General features: G+C 35.8%; 1 protein-coding gene across 1 annotated transcript in view; it reads left to right on the top strand.

Moving 5' to 3' along the window:
- sgip1a (SH3GL interacting endocytic adaptor 1a) overlaps nt 1-25,275 on the top strand; it is a 64,132-nt gene that overhangs the window by 5,726 nt on the left and 33,131 nt on the right. The window lies entirely within an intron of this gene.

Raw genomic sequence — 25,275 nt, 5'->3', positions numbered from 1 at the left:
TGGTTAAAGGTCATTTTATGTACTGTATATATATAGTTTGCCTTTTCTTCTGGCTGTCACGTGATGACATTTTAACTAGCAGAAAATTGAATTCAATGTGTGTGTATATTGTAATTCTTCAGAATGTCTAAAAATAATATATAAACGTGCCCATGTTTGCTTTAGAATAAAAGTTATCATTATATTAGATATTTTATTTATGCTTTCATGTTTTTATACTCTCAGGGGAGAAGTAGAATAGAAAGAAATTTGTATTTTAATAAGTAGCAAAGGAAAGTTTTCAATCAGTGAAGGTTTATAAGTGCACATTTACAGAAAAATACAAAAAGTCTCAAATCTTTCATAATCTTAATAAGAGTATTTCATTGTGTTTAACATTGTCATTTATATATTTAATGCAACTGTAACAAGAAAATGACATTTATTTACAATTTTATGTCTGGTTTTCATTGTCTATACTAAATGTTGATGTAAGAGAATTCAGTAAAAATATGTAAGGGATGTAATCATTTTCAGCACCTGCTTTTTTCATTTGATTAAACAGGAGAAAAATAGTTTCCCCTGATGTGTCAAAGGTAAGAGTGTAATTTGCCTTTTTTAGGAGTAAACCTGTAGGCCATGTCTTTAAATATTGTTTGTCTTAGACATGGATCTTTACTGGTATCAGGAGAGGAAGATTACAAGAGGTCTGTGATGTGTGGATTACAGTCAAGTGAAAAATAAGTTCTGATCTCCTGGCTGAATGCTTTTCAAAGTTTACCTTTACTGGGTCTCAAAGCACCCACGGACTATGTTGGGGAAGTTTGTGAAAAATTCTTCACATTACTCCTCTGTCAGCATTATAGAGTGAGGGGGAGTTGAGTCCCATGCTTCTGGGTTCACTGTCTAAACACAATTCTCCATTAAGAGTCAATAAAGGAGACAAAAAACAACTGGCCACCTTTTATTATCTTTCTGTCATGGTCAATATGCCAGCAGACATACTACATGGAAGCCTGTCCTCATCAGATCGTGGAAACTAAAGAAAGATGGGGCTTGTTAATTCTTTGATGGAAGGCCTCCATGCTCCAAGGTTCTGCTGAAAGACCAGAAAGAAGGCACTCTGGTCTGCCTAGAATATCCTGTACCTCAATCACAGCTAAGGTCAGTTTTGTGTCCATCCTCCATTTCAGGATGTTCCTATGATCAAGGTGATCTGTGTTGTGCTGGTGCTTGAACAGCAGCTTCAGTCCTCCCTGAGGTTATTACATTTCAGTGTATAAGTGCTGGTTCAGCTTGGGCTTTACAGTGGGATTGTGGATGTGTTGAAATTACCTAGATACTGTAACCATATTGTAGCAGTTGTTCTCACAGGGAATTGGTCATATTTGCAATGGTCGTTCCCAAACTGGAGGTAACCACAAGTTTAACCTGAGCTTTCGCACACTAAGCCAAGGTTCTTTTAGATGAAAACATTTTCAGCATTGGCCCTTGGCCCTGTCTGCACAACATTTCTTCTACTCTTCAAATTCATACATTCCTATGCATTCAACAGTAAACAAAAGATTTAATTTGCATGTGGAGTTAAATGACTTTATAATTAGAAATATAGAAAATTAGATGATTTATTCCACTGCATTATTCCAGCTTTGTTTTAGTTCTGTGACATGGCATAATTACACCTAATGATTCCTTGCATTTATTTAGCACATTTAATCCAGAAGGATCCCAAAGCACTTTACTCATGGACAGCCTGCTTCATACCCCTCTTAAGTTCATTATCCACTTTGAGCCAGCAATCCAACTACACAAATGGTCAACAGATAGACAACGGGAGGAATGGCTTCATCAATTGAATTACAGGGGGACTTTAGGCAAACCAAATCATATAGATCAAGGGTGGAATTTAGCCTGGACATTAGGGCTAACTACCAATACTCTTTTGAAAAATGATGTGGGATGTTTAATGTTCAAGACAGGACCTCAGTTTATGAGCTCATCCATGGGATGGCACCTCCTGTAGAGCAGTGTCCTTGGTCAATATGCAATATTGGTGTATTGAGGAAATTCTGGTTCAAAGGCTAGTTTGAAACCTACTGGACTACCTTCATCTTGTGCAGCAGCCACCTGGATTGCCTTGGAGTTCTTCCATCCTAGGACTGGCTGGGTTTAGGTATTCTTCATTTCTAAGATCTGAAAAGATCAGTCTGCACGATGGTAGATGGCTGCTGTCGAGTTAGCTGATCATGTCAACATATGATGAGACATCAGCAACTGCTAAGAAGTACAGTATTTGTATAATAGGGGACATTTACCTTCACTTTCAAATATAGTTTCTATTGTCCGTATTCATTTTGTCTGTAAGCATTGTAAAATAAATCTAAAAACTCAAATACCCCCCATGGAAAAATGTGTCCTATAAAGACACAACTTTTATTTTTGATTAACAATTACGTTGGCTGTTGTGATTTTTCGACAATGTTCAACTGCCATTGATATACTGAAATCATTTTGGACTGGGATACTAAAAGTGCTTCTCAGAATGTGTTAGTGTGGAACTGAAAAGACCTGTTGTGTACCTGATTGTAATTCCAGGGCTGTACCATGGTCTTGTTGACTGATTTGCTGTTACACAGTCGTATATTGTCAGTTTTTATTACATAACACCAATATCTGTAGATCTGGAAGGATGTTCTGTTCATTTCAAGATTTATTATGCAGTGATCCAATTTAAATATGACAAATACAATACAGGTTTATTGCATAATCAAACTGCAGGTTGTACAGATATATCTGTTTTATTATCTCCTTGACAAGTCTGTATAAAGAATCAATTTCTAAGCATAGTGTAGTACAACAAAATACTTACATTTTTTAGGTCAGGAACACTGAAGGATATTTTCAAGTTACTGAAAATTTGAGAAAACCGTCCTGTGTAATGCAGCATTCATATTCAGAATGGTTATATTTAAGAAACATAAATAAGGTTACAAATGAGAGGAAGCCATTTAGCTCTTACAACTTTTGTTTGGTTACTAAAAGCTGATTGGTCTAGGACATTTCTTTTAATCGCTTTGCCAAGGTTGAAGCCAGGTCTAACAACATGGCTGTGTAGCTTGTTTCAGATTTCTAGAAATTTTTTGTAAAAAAAAACAGTCCCTCCTGTTTTCACTCTTAAATGCCGCTTGGTTTCTATTTGAGTCCTTTGTGTCCTGCTTCTTTGTTTTGCTTCTTGTTCTGATGAACTCCATTGGGTGGATTTTATAAAATGTTTATCATAACTTTGATGTTTTTGAATACTTCAATTACTGTGTAGTCAGTATTTCAAGACTTAAAAGCTTCAGCTCTTTTTTTCCTGTCAAAGTGGGACATTCTTTTAAGCTTTAGAATGTATCTGGTTGATCTTCTCAGTCCAATAGTTTTTTGTAACTCAGTGGACAAAACAATGGTACACAATATTCAAAACGAGATCTTACTAGCACATTTTTAACATAATATCCCATTCTTCATTGTCTACAAGATGAAAATGATGCGTCAGCATAAACCCAAAGACTTTTTAATGGGTAACTTGTTCAAATTCATTTTTTTTTCAATCTTATGTATATAGTTCACATTTGTGCAACCTAACACTCTGTACTTGTCCACATTAAGTGTTATCTGTCAGGTGTTTGTCCAGTCTTCAACTGTCAGTATTTTTTTCAAAAGGATTTTCAATCTTTTGCAGCTTCTTCATTGTTTACTAATTCTCCTGTAATGATAATATGTGAACTTAATTAGTTCCTAACTACAGTATACCCAGACTTTAGATCTTATTTGTATTCTCTGTTTTCAATCCTTCATCCAGTTCTCAATCTAAATCCAAGACTTGCATAATTTTCTTGAATGTCTACCACCTGCAATTTGAGAATTTATTTATATGGGGAGCTTTATCAATGATGTGGTGAATATAACATGTTAAACAGCGTGCTCTATTTAGAACATATTTTCACAGAACTCCAACAAGTGACAGCAAATCTGTGTTAATTTACATATACTCTTCATTAGCATTCTCGCAACTTTACATGTAATAGGTGCTAGACTCTATTAGTCTATAAATACGTTGTTTAGATTTTTCACTCTTTTTAAGGATGAGTGCTACATTAGCAGTCTTCCAATCAATGAGCATTACCACTGTCCAGAATACTTTTGAAAAGTTTTGCTAATGGCCCACGAATAACATCTCTTATTTTCTTAAGCGCAAATGGTAGAAACCTTCAAGCCCTGGGGATTTATCTTAAGTGCTTCTAATACATGCAATACATCTATGTCTTTTGTGTTAATACTATACCATTATAAAACATTTTTATTCCTGTTTTTGGCTTTCAGACATTCTTTTTTTTCTTGTCCATGCAATTTATTGTTCATTATTTCTTTAACTACATGTTTTTTATAACACTTTCATAAAGTGCTTTCTTTCTCCTTACATTTTTTTTCTAATTAATTTATTAAACCAAGTTTCCAGGGCTAGCCAGTATTTTTTAAAGTGACAGTGCTTTGGAGAGTTGGGAGTATCTCATAAATTGGTTCAGCTTGATATGAGCTGATTTAACTCCTTAATGAGTTGGAATGAAAATCTATAGACGTATTGGACCCCCCAAACAAGAACTGGAAAGCCCTGCATTAAACTGTCATCCAGGTGGATGCTGCACATTGGTGGTAGTGGAGGGGAGTCCCCATTACCTGTGTAGTGTGCTCTCATGAGGCACCAGTTCTGTAGGGGTTTAGGCATTTACTGGGACAATTATTAATTGTGGCAGTAAATCACAAAATGATTCTTTTAATGGCCTTAGAATCCAACCATGCGATATAACTCAAACAACGCGCACACACAGGTACTGATACACGAGGATACATTTATTAGTACATAGAATATGCATGTAAATCTAACAGATCTTATCGTGAGGGTCATCAGAATACAAAGATATATATTCATTCAGTTACAAAGAGTTACACATACCAAGAGGACATACGTTCAGTATATCATTCATTTAGACCGTTTCGTAATTGAACTTGGTTACAACTTCTACATTAGATACTCAAAACAAGTACATAACTCTTAGGAATTAAATTGATATCAACTGGTTGGGATAACAATTGAATTCTCGAGCTGTAATGCGGTGAAGTTGAATACTCATCCAATCTCTGGGGGTTCAGATCTCCTGTGGGCACAAAGAAGCAGTTGCAGGCTTGTTGCTGTCCAATCCGCGCTCTCTGGCTCCGTGCCAGGCTGTGCTGTGCGGCTTGCGACGGTGCGCTGCTGATGCTCTCTGAAGACCGGCTAGTTAGTTTTGGCTGAAACTAGCAAGAGTTTGTGCACAGGAGAAAAGATGACTGTGGGTCCCAGCAGGTCAGAAGACCGGTTCATTCCTGATGAAGCGCTGGTTCTGAATAGTGATTCAGCTGTCCACAGTTCCGACCTGTTCACGAGGCTTGCTGCTGATGCTAACCTCGGGTGGATCTTTTGATTACTCTCCGGCAACCTCTGCTCTCGACTCTTAAAACAAAGGAAAGTTCTGGCACTCGGACACACTGGCCGTTATGTGGTTGTCCGGGCTGAGTCTCAGGATGGTCAGGAGGCGCGCTGCGAGAATGTCCTGCCCTTGGGAGCCTTTCTGCTCCTGGGCCGTCCTGCCCTGGAGTTGTCTCGCACCCCTGGAATTCTCCTTAGAAATTCTCTGTGTTGCCTGTTTTTACCTGGAGGAACTTCAGCTCGTTCATTGGCTGAAAGTTTCATGGGCATCAGAGACCCACGTGGGTTACTCGGCCCTACCAGTTCCTGATTGGCTGATGATGAGTAACCATGCCCTCTGACCTTGGGGTTGTAAACCACTTGGATGAGGCTCTCCCTTGGAATCTTGCAGACCTTAGGCGCCAATGGATGACCATTGATCATGATAGTCAGGCTTAGCTAAGTGCATCCCCATTTGGGAGCTGTCTCTTATCAAAAGAAAACATCTTTAAATCAGCCTGCATGAATAGCTTCTCTGTGGCTGCACCACAGAGATGAAGAGAGAGATGGGGCCTCACTGGCAAGGGAGCAGAAAACTTAATTTCTGTATTTTAATAAGCCTTGCCGCTACATCTGTAAAGCGCTTTGAGTGGAGTGTCCAGAAAAGCGCTATATAAGTGTAAGCAATTATTATTATTATAAACTGTTTCATATCTATCATTCTCATTTAGTTTGGAGACTCTACCATTTTATAACATACTTCTTAGTATACTATGTTATGATCTCATAGTTATCTCATAGTTATGAGTTAACTAATAGTTATCTCACCTCTATTTTCCTTTTCCTTAATCCACCTTAGTTTGTTGAAAATGATAGAAAAAATACTGGTGTTTCTCTATTTATTGGATGTCATAGTAAGCTGATAAACTGAAAAAGGAAGCAATCATGAGCTATGTCTTCCATTACAATATCAGCTGCTACCTGAAGGTTTTTCACAATGTATGGGAGGCAAACTAAAATCCCCCATTATAATACTTCTTTTATGAATACATCCCAAATTTCATTATGTAAGATTGCATTGTAATTTGATTTTGAATTTGTCTATAGCACTAATCTAATACTATGTTTTTTTAATGTCTCTTATAAGTCTGGCCTATAGAAATTTTGAGACCTATGGTATATACTTAGGTATTTTCCAATGAAAGTATTTTACAATTAAGTAAATCTGCTAAATCTGATTTAATGCAATTTACAGACATATGTGTAATTTATGTATGGGCTATTTGTCATGCCAATGTTTAAACCAAAAACACCAGTTTTAAAAACTAATATCTGCTCATATCTATAATGGTTTATCTTTTTTGGTTTATCATATGATTTGGTTTATGATAGATTGAAATTATTGCATTAGGGATCTCCTTATTGTTTGAAAATGTATATGAATTAGCATATTTTCTCTCATATCCTTATTTATTCATTTTTAGAGCTTAACACAACTGACTGTATATCTGTTTGTTTTGTTTCTAAAAATTGTTCCCTAAACTGCCTTCATTCAATTTTTGAGTATTCAGAATGACCGTAATGATCTTATTACGAGAACCAAATGTTACAGGGTTCAAAGAACAACACATACTCTCCTTTGGTTTTAATTGAAAAATAAAATTCCAATCCGTCAGCCTAAGAAAAGCAGCTTTGCCATTGCCTATTCTGTATAAAGCAAGAAAGAATAATGAAACAAATCAACTGCAGTAAGCACGCATTCAGAATATAAGAAAAAACAACTGCTGGCCAGGGAGATAAAAAAACAGTACCCTGGAGTGTTAAAGACAGGCTTCAGAGGCAGTTTGGTCCTGACTCATTCCTAAAATGTTTGTGAACGAGTTCAGTCCATCTCCACAAGGCTCACAGCTCCTCATGGTGCGGTATCTGAATGAGCTGGATGCCTCTAGGGTGTTTGGAAAATCAGAACCCAAAACGTTTATTTTAATTTTTCTCCAATTACAACATAACAGATGCCAGCCTGGATTTTGCCTGAAGCTCTTCCCCTACTTCCTTCTAAAGCCTCTGGTGTTGTTTCTTGTCCAACTAAATACAGTATGTCCCCTATCTATTGCCATAGATGCATTGTATTATAGTGGTTAAGGTTGCTGAGTAATTGAGAGGTTATGAGTTTGAGTCCCACTGATACTACTGCTGCACCCTGGAGCAAAGTACTTTACCCCAGTTGTTCCAGACTCCCCAGCTTCATAAATGGGAACCATCACTGCTGGGGATAAAACCTGATTGGCAAGCATCCCATCCATGGGGAATTCATGTATTCTCAGCCTACTTATTACTGCAGAAGCACACAGCAAAGTCCACTTTAGTCAGGCTCAGATACATTGAAAGCTTTGCCACAGAAACTTTTACAGTAAGATGTATAGTAAAGTAATCCTGCTTCAGGCAACAGTGATGGTTTAGTTATGCCAGCCATATATCCATAAGAGATAAGAGTTTTATCCAAAATTAATATACTGCATATTCATCCGTCCATTTTCTAACCATTTCTTCAGGGTGACAGGAGAGCTGGAGCCTATCCCAGCAAGCAATGGGCACAAAGCATTGTACACCCGGGAGGGGACACCAGTCTATCACAGGGCTGACAGAAAAAAGACACACTCACACCTTAGGGGCCATTTTACCTGAAGCCAATTATCCTACCACTATGTTTTTGGAAGTTGGGGAGGAAACTGGAGCACCTGCAGGAAACCCACATGAACATGGGAAGAACATACCAACTCCATGCACCCCAAGTCCAGAATTGAACCCAGGGCCCCAGCACTGCCAGGCAGCAATACTAAACATTGTGCCACCATGCTGACCATGAGTATATATATATAATATGGATCTTTGTATGTATGGGAGGCAATGGAGGCAAATACGTCAGGTGGTCTGGTCTCGAACAGGTGATACTCCTGTTGTACTGTATAAATACACTGTCTCTGTGTTCACCAGCTTCTGTTTTATAATCACATTCACACACCAGTTGCTCATACTGTATAAGAGCACTTTTACTCGATCATAAATTACAACAATTATGCATGTATTTTGCGAGGGGAGTAATTATCTCCAGCTGTGTGTCTCCTGGAGCGCTGTGGTGCTGTGCTCTGTGGCTTGCTGTCATACCTCTCTTTGCCTTTGACCTTTTGGTAAATGTCAAAAATACCAAACAATACCAAACTTCTAAGTAAAATATATGGTGCAGAAATGTAGATACAGGACATGTAGATGCAAGTGACAGTTAAATGTAATATCTAAAGTTGGAAACTATTTTTTAATTCATTAATTTTGTTTTCATAGAAGTGGAAAGAATCACCTGTAACATAAACACTGTTTAAACCAAGGTTAAAACCAGATCTTAATAATGTTTTAAATCATATTACAGAATATTTATACAGTAGAACAACATCTTTCACAACTAAAACTAAATAATCTCAAATCACATTTAGCTTTGCATTGGATGTTCCAACCTGAGATTTATTGATCATATATTGATCATGTAACTATAATTTGTCTAGTTGACTTTCCAGTAGTCCTGTCTAGGGTGTACCCCACCTTGTGCCCAGTGCTTGCTGAGATGGGCTCCAGCACCCCCACGGCCCTGAATTTGATGAAGCTGTTAAAAAATTTTCAATTATGTGTGATAGAACCTTTAAACAACTTGAAATAGAAAAATAGAAAAAAATAGAAGATTCATACCCTTATAGTAATACTTGATAACTGAAAATCATGCACATGTAAACTTAAACATATCATGATGATTTATGAAAGAGCTTATTTAAGGTTCAAGAGTAAAATGGATATAAAATGAGAAAATGTTATATCATATAAGGTATGTATAGCATACATTTGGAGCAGGATTTCTTTTGGAAAATGGTTGGCTTGGATGAAGCCTTTGATTATGAGAGTAGCTGTCATCGCATGTTATGTATAATATTTTGTTAAAATTGTTACTGACAGGAGTTTGCCTAGTGAAGTCGTTTCCTTTGAAGAGGCAGTGAGTCATTTGAATTAGCTGTGTTCTGCCAGGAGTAATTTCTTCTCCGGGATATAATGCATCATAAAGATGAACAATGGTGGTAGAGAAAACTGTGAAAAAAAAATCATAACCATGTGGCAGACTGTAGCATTTGAGCCTGACTCTTATTTTTATCTCTGTATTCTGTCTCTTTTCCACTGCTTTATTATATTAATTTTCAGGTCAAGTTATATCCTGTCCTGCATAAATATTATATCACATGGGCTTTTCCAGTTAATATCTCTGTTTCTTTGATATTGTATTATATTATATTATATTATATTAAGTCTTTGACTTAAGAAAAAGACCTTGAGCATAGTGCAGTAACAGACATTTACTTCTTCTGTTATATTATGTTATATTTTTTGGAACTAATACCTGTTCAGCTGATATACTGTAGATATTATTAATGTGAAAACATAACTCGTTTTTTTCAAAGCTTCTCTTTAGCCTTTTCCTTATATTTTTATGACTGAAGCTGTTCATTTGTAATAGTGGTGCTGTATTTGGCACAAGGGTTTGAGAAAAACCTAGTGCAAACAAACCCTCCTGGAAAATCAGTTGTGTACATTTTCCTTTTGATTGTTAAATTGCCTGTAGTCAAAACAGAAGTTTACTATGTATTTTAATATGATATTTTAAGCTTTCTTAGCTTATTACACATAATCATTCAATTGCTTGAAAATATATAGCAAAGCAAGAAAACCTAGTATGTTTTTAAATTATAGAACAGGGACAGCATTACTTCTGTTGAGTCTTGATGGCCTTTGCTAGTTTAAATTACTGTAAAACATTTTGGTAGTTGAAAGCAATACTGAGGCAGAAAATCCTAATGTAAAACATAACTCTTTTACTCTTTCTATCATTGGAATACAGTAAAGATGAAGACAATGCAACCTCATGGAAATGCAGCTCTTTCCTGTGGTATCATTTTCATCAAATTATCTTCCAGAGATCAGGGAAATGGGGCTGAGCTACTGAATCATAATGTCCACAGTTAACTACTTTATTATGAGATGCTTTTCTGTTCATTATTGATATATGTCACTTGATTTGTGTTCAAAAAGAATTTCACTGGTCTGCTTAATTTCACATTCAGAAATAAACATGCACATGAAAGAAAGAAAAATCTAGCAATGGAATACTATGGAGAAATATAATTGCAGGTGAAATTGAACCCTAGCACTTACTTAATTCCACATATTTAAGTGTCAGTTTAAAAAATAAAACGTTTTTGTTCATTTACTTTCAATTCAGAGAGCTGACGTTGTGTTCTGATTGCTATTGACAAGTTAAATGCAGTGTGTGGCTGCTGTGTTTGGAAGAGAACGACTGATTTGCTGGATTGTCCATTTACCGTATGTGTTTCAAAGTGATCTGCAATAGGTGTGAGTCAACTGCTGGTGTTGCTTCACAGCTTTAATGGCAGATGGTGACTCAGGCTTCATTTTCAACTTAAGCTCACATAGTTTAAGAAAGGAAGGAAGCTCACTTCAGGGGTGGTGAAATTTGTTTGCATGTTGCGTGATCAAGACAGGAAATGTAAAATGTCATCCTCATGCAGTTGCACTGTACATGTAGGCTTTAGGAAATACTAATTTCTTCCTTTCCTCATTTTATGAAGATAAATATGGCAAGGTGATTCTTATTTTTATAGACACTTAAATTTAAAGATTTAGGCCCATCACAGGTATATACAATATACAGCCCAATATACAGATATCCTGGTGTGGTAGATACAGTACCCTCAAGGTTCATGACAAAAGTACCCAGCAGTGACATATTGCTTGCATAATCCAGGGCAAAACATGGTTTTAAGGCATACAAGAAGAATCATGTTTAAGGCAATTACCATGATCGTCATCCTCATTAAATATCCTGACACCAATTACAGGACCAAAATGAAATCTCATTTAGAATATTTAGAACTTTGACCTGTGATAATAACTGTGACTAAATAGGATTGGCACAGAAAATCCAAAGCATGTGTATGAGATAGTGATTTTTTAAGGCTGTAAAGCCCCATCTCCCTATAACCAATAAGGAACACATTTATGGTATGAAGGATATTATCAAACGCAAGCAGTCACTATGAAAGCAATGAACATGAAAAAGATCTCAGAGTTTCCCATTTTTAGATCTCAGATAGTGACAGAACACAGCTACATACTAAAAGAGTATCAGTGGTTCCATAAATGATGACAGTACATCTAGATCACAAACTGCAAGATAAATTTGCCTATGCTTTTTTGAAAGCGTAAAAGAGCTCCCTATCATTTCCTCCCTGCACAAACTGTAGATATAGAATATTAATTTAAAAATGTAAAGAAGAACCTAATTCCTTTTCTATGAAAACAAAATTGAACTGCAGCTCATTTTCTAGCACTATGCAATGAGACAGGGTCATCATGGAAGACACAGTTGTTGGCAGAACAATTTCAGGTGGTCTCTTTATCTTGGGCAAATTGCCTTGAGCAGAAACACTCTCAGTATTTTGTTTGCCCTTATAGAATGTAGGTGATCGGCTTCTTAGCTGAAGGTGTACACATGCATTGTCTCATGGAGATTAATGAATTCCTTTCACATACAGTATATGACAGTCTTACAGCATTATTGGTTAGCATAGTTTAGTTTATTCATTTCTTTCCCATCTCCTTCACAAAAAACACTCCCTCCTAAAGCTTTCCTTCAGCTGAAGTGAATTGCTACTCCTGGCAAAGTTGAGGAAACATTAAGGATATCAGACAGGTCCTATTCAATGGGATATTACCTTGAGTCTCCTTTTTCTGAAGCAGTGTTGTCTGGCCTCAGTAGGGAATGTTAGTAAAGGCTACCAGTTTCTTACAGGAGAGTTGGGTTAAAAGAGAGTTAATACTATATTATACTCACAGTAATGTGAGAAATTAATTAAAGCTGTTTCATTATTATGTTTTCAGTAGATGTACATGACAGGAAAGAAATTGAGACAAACCTGAACTGCAAATGTTATCACAGCCTAAGCCAGACTTCAGTTTGCTCAGAAAATTATAAAAAGCGAAAAATGGCAATTACTGCCAACATTAGTACAAGATGATAATTAAACCTTCAGCATCAGCATTGTAACTCAGAGAATAGATCAAGATACTTGAAGTACAACAGGGTCTTGACATCTGAAAATTAACTTTTGAGAATTTGCTTATTTGTGATTCAGTCTGACCAATGAGGTCTTATGTGGAAGAAGAGCAGAGTGGGATGAAACTGAACCGAAGGTCATTAAGTGCAACTCAAATTAATGGGGCTACAGTCCGGGACTGTAAGATGAATCTAGCAATCCTGTGAGCCTGTGAGTGAAGGAGCCTCTCCCTGTGCTTGCCCAAGTGCCCACTACCCGGCATCCTCATCTCAATGTGGTCGTTTTTACATTATAACAAACAATGTTTCCAGTTATGTATCTGGGGCAAGGGGAGTGACAGGCTGGAGATGACTTTACAGTCTTTACAGGCTCACTGTGTTATGATGCAGCGAGCAGATGGAGAAAGCCGCGTCTTGCTGACACGCTGAAAAATCCAAAAGCCTGAGCCCAGTGCAGGCGAGAGACGAGAGCAGACGGAGATTGCCGAAGGAGGTCGGAGAGCAGGCTGGTAAGAGATTGACATAAGAACAGGTGTTAACAGATATGTTGATCTGGACTGTAGATGAACACAGTTGTCAGGGCTGATCTGGGCAGGGTGGCTACGCTGCCATGCTGGGTTATCAGACAGGGGGTTTTAGTTCTGTGCCACTGGTCTGGTGCTTGGCAGGACAGGTGGGGTGCTGACAGCAGAGCGGGTTCAAGACAGAAAGAGATATAGTTGGGCAGGGTTCAGACTTTGTGTCCTGCTGGGAATTGGACTAGTTGTGCTGTAAGCACTTCTTTGGTCAGAAGCACCTAAATGATAGAGGACAGGATCACTGGCAGATCAGGGATTAAATTTCCTCCACTGATAGAACAGTCTTCTGTTAATTAGCGGCAGGTGGTTGGGATAATACAACCCTGGGAGGTGTTTGACTCCTCGTTTGAATGTACCATGTTTCTGAGGAGACCAAAGGCTGTGAGCTCTCGCTTGCCCAAGTGTAACCCACTGACAGTTTCATTACAGTGGCATGTACCGAGAGAGAATGTGCAGGCATCCTCTGGCTGCGGAGGAAGGATTCATGCTCTTTATTTTAACTGATAGCAATCCCTTTTGTGATTACTGTTGTTTCTTTCAGTTGATCAATAGTATTTAGATGAACTTAAAGACAATGCATTAGTAGTTTAACTATCAAATAAGTGAGGGTTACTAATGTCTTTTAATCATACATATATAGTATATACTGTATATACATAACATTATACAGTGATATATTTCTGGACTTGGTTATATGCGAATTTGGCTATTTGCGACTGTATTCCACTTTTTAATGTACTTCTAGGTTTCATAAGCATTGTACATTTAACAATGCTTTGTTGGTAAATTGATTAGTTTTTTGCAAGTTGGAAGAGAGTATAAGCAATGCTAATGGACCATCATCTTCCGATGTCATTTGTCAGATTTGTCTTCCAGATGTTTGCACTTCTTTGATGTGCTGTGAAAATCCTGTTTGTGAAATCTTTTCATTTGGTGGCTCTGATTTATTCCATTTTAGGCTGGAAACTGTATGGAAAAAATTGTATGGAATCATTACTTATCTGTTCATTTTTGTAACTTGTTATTTCTTAACAAATAATCTGTATTCTATGCATAAGGTCAAAGAACATTAATAAACATTGTTTTTCCATAAAACAAATTAAAATATCCAGCCATCACTGTGTATTTTGAAAGCTGATATCATTTTAAACAAAATTGACTGCATATTGAGTTTTGTTTAGATTTGTACTTTTCTACTGATTTGATGATAGTGAATGTCTTTGTAGAAATCTGAGATACGTCTGATGGATTGGATTTGGAAATAAATTGTTCTTACTTAAAAACTTAGCACAAGGTAGTGTGGGAATATGGTCAAGTGCAAGAGAAACAATATCCTGAAAAATTATGAATATGCAGAAGAGACCAAGTTGCTAGGCTGATAAATACCATTATTATTTGGTTTTCATTAGGTCCTATTGGCTACCCATACTGCACCATTTAATTTATATCAAACAACTGCAAAGATAGAAAATCGATTCATTCATTGACATTACATTTATTCAACTACAATTTAAATTAAATGAAAGACAAAGCTTCCATAAAGTGTGCAAATGCTTCCACAGACAGCACTTTTAAAGAATTAACTTAGATCCCAATGGGTTTCTTCAGGAAAGTTCTGACATCTTTGCTGGTAAAATAAAAAATAGCTTTTAAGAAAATAAAATTCCTAATTCTCTTGCTTGTGAATGTGTCAACGGACATGTGGGTTTCTTGTGTCGTGTCAGTTCTGAGATTTTAAATTTCTGCAATTTCAGGCTTACCTTTCTTTTGCACAGAGTATAATTTTTGAAACTACAGGAGTTTGTTGTTCTAATCATTCTATCAAAGGTTCAGAAGAAGCTATGATTCAGCTACTAAATATGAGTTTAATCATTCTTATGCCCACTCATACATTCTTTTATTTTGCTTTCTCTGGTAACATTTGTGATATCTAATATAATTGGACGAAAGCCCTCTTGCTGCCAATAATTTGTGATGAGATTGCCTTAAAGCAGGACAGAGTGCAGAAGTGTAGGATGACTGGGTAGGAGGCAAGGCATTTAGAAAACCCACTCCACCTCGGAGAAGAGGTAACAGCTTCACCCTACTCATGCTGTATACAAACCTTGATTTTAAAAATATTATATTTTCTATTGCTCTACCTAGGGCACTCTTAAAAGTTGTTTTATTCTTCCTTGTGCCTTTATTCTAATCTTTTTCCATAAGCCATACATGAACAAAACCCTAATTTTGAATTCTTTTGGAAAATGTATCCCAGGCAATTTGAAAATTGAAGGGTCTGTAATTATATGAAAGTAAGAATAATTAGCATGAAGGTGTCACTCAGTGGCCAGAATGCCGCTCTGAAGAGTGCTAGACTACAGTATCATTGAGGCTGAGGTTGTTGCCTTTGTAATGATAATTGCTGTCCTACTCAGCTTTTTGCCCGAGAAACGGAATTCTGCACTGTACAGACAGACAGGAAACGTAAAGATACCTTCTGCTGGTTTTCCTTTAGTGTGTTAATTTCTTGAAATGTAATTAAAATAAAAGTGAAACTGAATTATGACTGTTTTCTTTTCCTCTGTGACAGACATTCAAAAGTAGATTTTATTGCGTCTGAAAAAGAACAACAATAACGGCAAAAACCTTCTATCTCTATTTAATGGTTTAACAACCTTAAGGCAGTGTTTAATAATCATGCTTTTGTTGCTGGGCCCTGTAATCAGTCTTGAAGACATCCACACTTGTGTTCATGACAAAAATGGAAGTGTTTATGATAACCGTGCACTGAGAGAGAACATTTTGTGTTTTGGTTACCAAATGCAAAAGTTGCTAATGACAATAATTCAACATGGGCATGGACACTTAAATAGCCGAGCTTCAGAAAAGCATATGCACACAATCCTTACATGCACGAAGAAACTTGGTTTCAGATCTTGAAGAATGAGCCATTATCATGTCATCTTTTGTCACCTATTATTAAATTAGGTGTTGCTTACTCAGTCATTATATGCTGTACAAATCAGAACTTCCAGATGCTTAAATACCAAAATAGGCATCTTCAATTAAGTAGAATATTATAAAGGCTGAATTACAGTATAGTATTATTTTTTTAATTGGTGATGTTAGAGAATATTTTTTTATGTAATAATACTGGAAAGGTTAAGTAAATTTGTAGTGAAATTTGATGTATATGAACGTTTGTATCATGTGAAGACCTTGTAAACATGTTAACTTCTCTTCTTACATATACATAGTGACTAACTGAAATACATGCTTTAATTATTTACAGTATCTGTATGAGCAATGGAAAGAGTTTGGAGGATAAGAATGATACAGTATATAACAATTTAAATATATGTACTAAAGAATTTAACTAGATTTTTTTCTGGATTAAACTAAAACTAAGTAGCTAGAACTTTTTTAGAAGATGATTGTTTTTTGAACTTCTAATCTGGTGTTCTCTGGGATATGGGACAAAATTTCTGCAGGTAAAAGCAGACTTTCTTTTTTCCATTGTTGATCACAAGTATATTTTTATAGGTTTGTGTGTGTTCATTACTACTTTGTGTCTGACTATTGTTACTTTCATTGTTTTCTATTCTACTTTTCCTAGGTTATTCTCCCAAGTAATCTGGAACAATGCATGTAGTTCATGGAGCTAAATATAGTTTAATAAAATTAAACACATACCGTATGATTTTAAATTTTCCATAATACCTTTCTGAAAGACAGATGCATATATTTTCTGCTTATATACTGTACAGTGTTTATTGATTCATATAATCATTTACCAGTTTATATATGTAATAAAAATTAACAGGTTACTAAGCCTCTTACTCCATAGTCCACAAACTCCACTGGATATACAAATAATATTGAACTTTTAATACTAAAATACTAAAGTTTGTATTTGCATTTCATTTTACATGTAAATGGTTTATTCAGCTAAACTTGAATTGCCATGCACTATGAAGTACTAAAGCACGTTTTACTATTAGGCAGGCAATAAAAAATTGTTTTGATTTTGTAAGACACTAATATGTGATACGTGATATGTGAATGCCATGATCATTAACTGTGATCTCTTTAATACTCAATTTAACAACTTCATGTTGATCTCTTTCTAACCTGCTGTGACTTTTAAAAGTTGCTTAAATATTAATTATCCAACATACAGTACGTTTTCTTTTAAGTGCCTCTTTGAAACTAAAGAGTTGATCAGACATTCTCTGCTCTATTCAGCTTATGAGAATTATATCTCAGACTTTACCTGCCACATGCCAAGAAGCATCAGGAAGTATAAAAACAGTTTTAGATTGTCTCCAGATAAACACATTGCTAAAGCAGAGTTTACTGTACATTATCAATATTCTAAACAGCCTGGGCAATTAAACAGAAAAGTGAGAAATAGGATTATAAACATAGGCAGAAAAGTTATTGGTCAGAAACGGAATCAGATTAACCAAATCTATGCTAGGAGTCTATACAGGAAAGCTGTTAATAGTAAATGATGCTTCACATCCACTACAATCCCACTTTGAGAAAATAACAACTGGACAATGTTTCACAGAGTACCAAAGGTCACAGAAAACATTTTTAAGAAGTCATTCATTCCAAGTACCATTACTCTTTTAAACTCCTGCCCAGCATTGCATTGATGAAATATTTATGCACGCAGCTGACACTATGTCAATATTTTACATCTTTAAAATCCACTGAATGTTCTATGTCCTCTTTTTTTGGTGTCTAAGTGAGGACAAAGGAAATGTTCCACTGTATGTGGACAATAGAGTACATTCTGATTCTGAAAACAACACACAATCTTATAGCTTGCTCTCAAAGGATTTTAGAAGTTAAGTAGAACTGGTTGAGGTCGGGATTAAGATCGGGTTCCTATAAATTATAAGTTAAAAGTTGCTGTTGTAAATCATGTTGGTGGACCAGTAGGTGACACTCTCTCCTCTGGATAATAATTCCATCATGGTAACTGAGCAGACTGTGTAGAAGGGACCATTCTTCAGATGAGAAATTAAAACAAAGTTCTGAAATCTGTGTCATTAAAGATCCCGTATGTTCAAGTAAGTGCGTCAAGCCTGGTGTCCTGGCTAAATCCTACTCAGTCTGGTCTTCCAAACATTGGCCCCTAATTCAATTGGTGAAGTAATTTGTTATTTCTCTATTTGACTTGTGGTGTAGTTAGGCTTCTGGCATATTAGGTCTGTTGTACCTTTGAGGTGGATATTGCGCTTCAGTGGAGAATGAAGTGTGTTTCTTTTTATATGTAAAGATATTTTAATCATTTGGATTAGAAAGCACTGCATAAATGTGAAAACTCACTTTTATTAGTTGACAATACAAATCTATTGGCTTCTATATAGGGGAAGTGAATTTGTTTTTCATTAAATGCAACTTCCTGTGACATGAACACAAATACAGTTTTGAGGATGACGTTTGGTATCTGCCTTTCCCCTCCTGCAAATTACCCTGCATTTCAATTCTAGCTGTTAACTATGTTATTTAATGTTGAGCTAGTGCTGATGGAATCTTAACATAGGGTGCAAAGATTTTTAAAAGATTCAGCAAGGATGTCCAGTCCTGGAACTGGAGGTTTGATGTATCTGGAAGGTTTTTATGTTAAACCAGCATCTGAAGAGTTCAATTAAATAGTTAAAGAATTTATTTTCTCATGCCTGCTGGTAATCATACATTTGAAAATGTTTGAAAATCATTTTGTTCATTGAGAATAGTTAAGCTGAATTGAATGTAGCAAAAATGGCTTAACTTTCGACCCACGTGTGCAGCATACTGTCAAAACATCTTTTTTTCACCTCAGAAATATCGCTAGACTACACCCTATGCTATCACTAACTGTGGCTGCAAAGCTGATCAACACATTTGTATTCTCTCGAATTTACTACTGTAATCCTCTACTCGCTGGGGTATCTAAATCTACTCTGAACAAACTGAAGTTTGTCCAAAATTCAGCAGCCTGAATCCTGACCAGGTCTAGTGCAAGTGTTCACATTACTCCTATCCTGGAGTCCTTGCACTGGCTTCCGGTCAAATTCCGTGTAGACTTCAAAATCCTCATGCTCACCTCTAAGGCTCTGCATGGCTTGGCATCTCAGTACCTGTCTGAACTATTATTGCCCAACTCCCCACCTCGCAACCTTCGCTCTTCTAATTCTGCTCTCCTTACTGTCCCCCAAGCCCGTCTACATTGTATGGGTGACAGGGCCTTCTCCTGTTATGCCCCCAAGCTCTGGAACTCTCTCCCCAAGGATATCAGAGAGTCACCTTCTCTAAACTCCTTCAAATCCAGACTCAGAACCCTCTTCTTCAGAAAAGCCTTCACTTAACTGGTTTCATTCTTCACCTGTCTGCTTTTCTTAGTACCACCATCCACGGTCTCCTCTTTATATTGTAATTGTGTTTTATCTTGTGTATTCTTCTTATTTGTTGTTGTTGTCATCCTGTAAAGCACTTTGAGAAGCCACCTTTAAAGGCGCTATATAAAATAAAGTTTATTATTATTATTGTTATTATTATTATTATAAAAACTATATTCTGCATGAAACTTCCTCATCTTTTTGTCTTGATCAATTTACTGCAACCCCATATTCACCCTTTCCCAAGCCCCTGTTTCACAGGATTGGACTTGATTCCAACTACAGCAAGTAGAATTTGTACCTTACAAATCCTCTTATAATACAGCTTTTTCTACAGGTTATTGCAGTGGTTTTATTTATTTCACAACAGTCAATCAAACACAGTGGTCCAGAGCTACTGTATTATTCTAGTAAGTTGGTTTTAAGACGTCTATACATTCAAATGTTCAAATGTTTACCTAACGATAGGCCATTAAGATTGTTGTACAATATTGTTAGTCTTCTAATGTTTTTATCTGTAATAATGTATTGATATGAAATGTTTTGGTTTCTTGCATGACAAATGGTATATTCAGTCTTATCTGTAATAAAGCATATCACGTGAACTATGATAAATGTTGTATGACATACAGTAACTAAGTGTATGAGTATACATTGCCTGCTTTTATGGTCTTTTATAAATTGGTTCTCTACTGCAGAATGAGTTTGCATTCCACTCTGACTATAACACAAATCCCTTTAGAAATGAACTGTGTCCAATAGGAAGATCTCTTTGTGTCACATGATATTGGGCTCCTTACTAGGAGTGACTCTGTGAGCCTGCCTGACGTGAGCACTACAGGGATAAATGAAATTAATCTGAAAAAAAAGCTCAAATGGCTGAAATCTTACTCCATTACTAAAATGGCTGAGTTCAAGCTAAAAAAATTAATATTAATAAGAAGGAAAGCAAGTCTTGCAAACTTTTCCACACCATTTTATGTGTATATTAGATGCTGATAAAATATTTCAGCGATGCATAATTAAATGTTCATACAAATTGAAATAAAACTTGCATGATGCTGTTTTTTTAAAAGCTAAATTGTGTCTTTTCTTAAAAGGATGATCTGCTGGTATTCTTTTTAAGTGTTTAAAGATAGAAATGACTGTAGTGATTACAGCATAGCTTGAGGAAATGCATTGACTGAATACAACACAGTGAACATAATCTTTAGAAAATTATGCCAATGAGTGTAATATTACCCATGATAAGCATTCCCCTTACAAGAAAATTATATTTTTTTGGATTGCTTTGAGACAATCAGATCAGATCAGAGCATTGTGTTTTTCTCAGTAAATCCACAGCTGTAATGAAAATATTAATTACTGTGATAAATGTCATAATTAAACAGTCAGATCATTGGCTCAGGCTAATAGTTTCATTTGAAATGCTGCCATACCTCTAATCGTACTATAAAAATAATGCATTACAGTACACTTGAATATTCAGTTAGAGGCACTGCACCTGAAACTAGATTATTTACTAGTTTATTATTAATTGGCAATTAAATCCTTCTTAAACTATTTATAAATCTTCATTTCTCAGTATATTGAGAATTTATTAATGCTTGCAAGTGGTAGTTAAGCAGGTATAGTTAATTAACAAATTTAAACTACTGGGGACAGTCAGTTAAGTGTTCAACTGAAAAAATCCAATGCTGCAGTTGCTGTTTTCAGAAACTGATTATCATACTTCATTGCAGTTCTGCTTTTAATTAAGGGGTTCCTTTATGTAAAATCCATACCCCTTTCTCTTTCCCCTGCTCAGTGTTTCCGTGTATTGTTTTGTAATTTATCTGTAATGCAGCTTTAATAGTTCTAGGATGAACTATATCTATATAATATTATATTATATATAAAATATATAATAAAATACCACATTAAATAAAGAGCAGTACACCAATGACACTTGTTTGATGCTGGTTTCATCCTCAAAGAGACGTTTGCAGTTTTAATTATACATATTTAATCCCTGTTAAATCTTACTATTCACTCCATGCTCATTTGAAGATGAGATCAACATTCTCCATGTCTGAAGTCTGTTTTCTGGCTTTAACAACATGATTGTTGTTGCATGCTTGCTGTTATTTTCAATAGAAAAAGCACATCTTTTTCATTGATCCACTTTTAATTTTTTAGTTAATAGCTGAATGGAATTTTTGTATCTCAGTATAGGCGTTCATTTATTAATCAAACATTACACATAACAAATATAAGCCTACAACAAAAGCATACATGTATAACCTAAAACATTAGTTATAAACTTGATCGAACATAAGTTTTAAGAAAGGCAGAGTTGTTTTTACCCATTTTAGTTAAGAACTCTGAATAGAGTTAATCACTAGTTTATTACCATTACTAAATATTGCTACTCTTAATAATAGTAATATAATACTTTACTTTATTTTTATAACACCTTTAAAAGTGGCTTCTCAAAGTGCTTTACAATAAGAAAAAAATCACACAATGAGAGGAGACATCAGAATTACGCAAGATTTAAAAAGGGTTTGGAATACAGTAGGAAAGCAAAGTGCAGATTCAAAAGTAATTAAATAAAAGCCCAAAAGAAGAAGGTTTTGAATCTTGATTCGAAAGTGCTCAGGAAAATTGACTTTTCAGTATCCTTAAGGATAGAATTCTACAGCTGGATAGAATTCCAGAGCTTTGAGGCATAGCAAGAGATGGCCCTGTCATCCAGAGAATGTAGACAGTCTTGGGATGGACAGGAGACAAGAATTAGATGAACAATGGTTACGAGGTGGGGAGTAGGATAATAGTAAGTTAGACAGATACTGGGGTGCCATGTAGAGCCATGAAGCCATGTAGATCCTCATAAGTGAGCAAGAGAATTTTGAAGTCACCATAAAGCCTAATACAACCTAATGAAGCCTAATAGAAAGCCAGTGCAAGGACTCCAGGATAGGAGTGATGTAACCACTTGCACAAGACATGGACAGGATTCTGACTGCCGAATTCTGGATCTCTTAAACTGCTGTTGCTTGTTATCAGGAAAAAAGCACAACTCACCAAAATACTGCTATGGTTTTTAATGTGGTTTGTCATGAAGTGTAGCTTACACAAATTAACAAAAAGGGTTATTGGATGTATAACATCATAGAAACTGCACACATTCCTGTGACACAGTTGTCTGTGTGACACAGGACTCCCTTCGTGGTTCTGCTTCATTCCAGATATGAGACAGAGATTCAAAGGAGCTCCTTCAGCCTTCTCAGAAGAACAGAATATGGATGAATCATACCACATGTGAAGCTTCTCTGAGTCTTTGAATATCTTGACTGTCAATCACTGTAGAGCTGAATTCCTTTGTAGCAAAGTGTTAGCCTTCTGCTCTCATTATGTCATATACTCAGGCCTAAGATTTCATTTTTATGCCTGCGAAAATGTTAAGACCTCACTGGGTAACACTCATTACACTCCATTTTTGATGTATTGCATGGTATTTATTAATATTATTTCTTTGGGTTTATGCACTATTATTCTTAGTTTCACCTTGGAATTTTCTTTAAGGACACTATAATACCTTATTTTGCTGAGCTGTGGAAAGATAGCTAATAAATAGGCATATTTTAATGTATATGTTATTTGGATAGTGTTTAATATCAATAATACAATTGTCACGATATCTTCAGTCACTGCAAAGTGTACAGAATATATATAACAATGGGACAAAATGTAATCTAATATATTGTGCTAATCAAAAATGTATTATGGTAATTCTATTCACATAAGCATTTTGTATTGACAGTTATTAAACAGAATTAGTAATTAAAAAGGTTCATACTACTTGACTTAAAATATCATAGTATGCAATTAAGCCTCCTGGGCTCTCTTTTCTGACCATTTTTTTGCAGTTTTTCTGGTTTACTACATGGCTCGTATATGATAATTGTTGTGAATACTGGTTTTCTGAAGGTCCTGTTGCTGGTTACTAATGGAATTATGTTGTCCTTAAGATTACTTCCTGATTATGTTAACCATTTCCGCAGTCGTACTAAAACAAATCAAATTTGAAACAGTTTGCTCCGACAATGTTGGTAGCTTGTTATTTTTCATCTCCACAAATTAATCCTGCATTAAAGGATGGAAAATATTTTCTACTTATTTGTTTGCAAATTGCATTAGGAATGACTGTACACTGTGTAGTACCATCATTGTGTTATTTATAGGTTTGTTTAGTTCAATGTCAATAGAAAGGAAACATGCACACAATACAATCAAATAATAATTCATATCTGTTTTATTTAAATATCAGAAAGCCTAGGACATTTCAAGAGTAAATTAAAGACTGGATATTAACTTAATAACATTTTGACTTATGAAGACCTTGGTGCATGCATTTGTCCTCCACCCTTTTTATGTTCTTTGACACTAGTGGCATAACCCTTGCTCCCTTAAACATAAGCTATGTCTATGTAGCCTTTTTGTGTGTTTTCAGTAATAATATGTACTGTACTGTATGTGCAGAGACAAATTTGCCTTGTCTTGTAAATTTGGAATGTTCTTTGAATGTTTGACCTACAGGGTGTGGGTTGGGATGATGCTTGGCAATATGACTAAGATAAAAAGCAAGGATTTCTGATTAAAACAAAAGAAATAGTGTTACAGAGTAATGAACTGAATGACTGTTATGCTCAAAAAAAATTGAGGGTAAATTTGTCACGCGTTTAGGAGACAAAACGTATCCAGAGGATCAGCTTTTTGTACAATGTCTTGTTTTTCTTTGTCTGTATTCCTCCTCTTGTCTAAAAACACATGTAATACTTGTGGGTTGTGGGGGTATGGGAAAAAAAAACTCCCCAGTCATGCATTGAAGCCAATACCCTAGCTTCTTTCAAGAAAAGACTGGATGAGATCCTTGGATCAATTAACTATCAAATTGGATAAAGGGTCCAAATGGCTTCCTCTCATGTACAAGTATAGCCTTATGTTCTGTTTTTTAACACTGTTTTAGTATTTACTGTTTGATTGCATTGACTGTAGCTCAGAAATATCAGGGACAGTGTATTACAATTTTATAGATATGGTTCGGCTGTTTCCAGTTTATGCTTTATTTATAAGTTATATATGCAGCAGACCCCTATACTGCATCTAGCCAAAGCCCTCTGGGCAAAGAAAATAATACTTGCTACGCCTGCCCAGATCACAATTTCAAACAGACGTGCCAGCATTATGTGGAAAATAGTATCTTAATGTTTTAGTGCTCCAACAGTAGGCTATGAACCAGGAATATGGAGGTTTGGGAATCTAATATGTATTGTACAGTATATATTTATTGAAGAAGTAAATGAAACATAATGAATTAGAAAGCAATTCAAAATACAATGACGAGGTGGTGGTAACTTAAATATTAATTTTGATATATAGGCTGTGTATACAGTACGTAGCAATTTTATCCTGACAAGAGATGTAAAAGGGTATATAGTTTACTTTCATATGGAGTAACTGTGGAATGTAGGGTTTGAGTCCTCTTTGACTGTATTCATATACCACCCAGCTACTACGAAGGAAAAAGGAAAGGAAAGATTGGCCTTTTTGCACTTTCTGGGAGAGTAATATGATGTGCCATGCTTTGCAGATAGTACCATAAAGCGTTCTGTCAGGTGTCAAGGGCCTGCACAGCACTCATTA

Source organism: Atractosteus spatula, chromosome 11 (assembly GCF_055471065.1).
Source record: "Atractosteus spatula isolate fAtrSpa1 chromosome 11, fAtrSpa1.hap1, whole genome shotgun sequence".
Classification (NCBI taxonomy): Eukaryota; Metazoa; Chordata; class Actinopteri; order Semionotiformes; family Lepisosteidae; genus Atractosteus; species Atractosteus spatula.
The sequence above is the reverse complement of the archived record's forward strand: the minus strand, read 5'-3'. Positions and strand labels throughout refer to the sequence as shown.